Here is a 2,117-nt window from a genome sequence, read left to right as displayed (position 1 = left end):
TAACGTTTTATAGCTTCTTCACAGAGTATGACTTATTGGAGATAGGAGGGTTTAGCTGCATGACAAGCTGCACACAGGCCATAGGCTAGCCTGTCAGTAGGACAGAACACCCCGATTTATTAAAAGCAGTACCCTTGCTGTAAAGTATACTGCAGACAGTTAGGAGTCTGTCATGTTCCTATACACTACAGTACATGCCATATGCCTGCACACTATCATATTGTATTGTATAGGATGGCAACAGCTCTGTTTTGATGTTTTTCCATTAGAACCAGGCTTATTAATCAAAATGGAAAAGGAAAAAACAATGAAACAGACATTTGAGCAGTTACATATCTGGAACAATTGTAAAAGAAATATACAAAAATAAAGTTATTGGTGTTTTTGAAAGATATTTCCTTGACCCATTCTAAGTCCTCTTCTTCTTCCAGCCACTTATGCTTTGAGGATAGCTACTTTCCCCCTTCCAGTACCTAAGCCCTGGTGTTTATTCTTCATGCTCTTTAACATTAGGGCATTTTTCAACATTTCTGGAAGTATCAAGAAATGGATTTTGCTTCCTCCAATGTATTATTATTTATTATATATATTATCTTTCACCTCAATTAGCTTCCCCCTGTACACCTATATTTGTTTCACAGGTCACAATTTGCCCTTCTGCTTCATGGAGAACCTTAATAGGAACACCAATGGACATCTTGGTTAAAGAGAATTGAAATTTCTTTGCGTGGCTTCTGTTCTACAATCTTGTGGTGTCCCTTGGTTTTGAAGTTTCTATAAATGTTAAAAAAAGTTTATTAATAAAACTAGCAAAAGTGTGCTTGTCTCAGGTCTTGTCAGGGGTTGATTTACTAAAACTGGAGAGTGCAAAATCTGGTGCAGCTGTGCATGGTGGCCAATCAGCTTCTAACTTCAGCTTGTTCAATTAAGCTTTGACAAAAAAAAACAAAAAATGGAAGCTGATTGGTTCCTATGCAGAGCTGCACCAGATTTTGAACTCTGGAATGTTAGTAAAACAACCTCATTGTGACAGTGAGGGGGTAATGTGGACAGGACACATTAGTGACAGGGGAGAATGCAGATGGGATCGGCATTTAGGTAAGTTTCTGAGTGTATGGAAGGGGAATGGAGGTTATGGTGCAGTGATGTGGGGGAAGTGGTGAGAGTGGGGAACACTGGTAGAGGACATCTACATCTCACTCCCAAATATGAATCCCCCAACCACCATTCCAACTGCTAAAATAGAGTCTCGCTACTTTCCTTTTGCAAATCTCAGAATATCCTGACTACTTGACCTGATCATCGTGATAACTAATCTAATCCTTATCATATGTTGTTATTTTGATTATGAATTCTGATAACCATGAACATGAAAACTAAAATGCCTTTCTCTTCCTGTATTCTTCTTTTACAATTAGGATGGGATGTAAATCTTATAACACAGCTGATGAAATAAACAACAAGGTTATTATTTTCCATTCTTTCCAATTGGTTTGTGTAAAGCAAGAACTGTTAATAGAGGTTTTCCAAAATTGATTTTGTTTGAAGATTTATTTCATTAATGCAATACACAATTAATTAAAACGTACTGAGTAAGGAAGAAATCCACTTTAAAACTTTAAAATGCATTATAATCAGGTTTTATAGATTAAGTACAGTTGACTCAAAGGTTTCTAAATTGTTTGTCTTGTCCTCCAAACAGCACTTACATTAAGAAAATACTGTCAATAGGCCATCTATAATTCACATTCAGCCTCTGCAGAATGTGTGAGTAAATTATATCACATGCAGGTCAATAGCGTAATCCCAAAACATGAATCCAAATAAAATATATAAATATATATTTATTCCAAGTCTAATTGTAAGTAAAGTGAAAATATATTGGGTGGAAACTATATAGGAGTAGCCAAGTGCTTGGCTGGGAATGGAGAGTGAGAGAAACACTGGCTGCAGCTGCTCTATGTAACTGTTGACCTGAACTGGTTAACAGCTGTATCAGTGAGAATAGGGAGCTGAGGATCAAGAAGAGTTCAGGCAGCAATGCACTGTGGGAACTGTATTCCACAGGAGAGAGACTCTACTGTAATCAAGAGCTTTTGAAATGCATTTCCAAGAGG

The 2,117-nt window shown here is 37.0% G+C and overlaps 1 pseudogene; it reads right to left on the bottom strand.

Moving 5' to 3' along the window:
• Nucleotides 1-372: 372 nt before the first annotated feature.
• LOC149455267 (small nuclear ribonucleoprotein Sm D3 pseudogene) lies at nt 373-697 on the bottom strand (annotated as a pseudogene).
• Between the last annotated feature and the right edge of the window lie 1,420 nt (nt 698-2,117).

This window comes from Staurois parvus, unplaced genomic scaffold (genome assembly GCF_062004578.1).
Source record: "Staurois parvus isolate SC_StPar_1 unplaced genomic scaffold, SC_StPar_1.0 ptg000401l, whole genome shotgun sequence".
In the NCBI taxonomy this organism is placed as follows: Eukaryota; Metazoa; Chordata; class Amphibia; order Anura; family Ranidae; genus Staurois; species Staurois parvus.
This window is presented reverse-complemented; position numbering and strand designations above follow the sequence as displayed.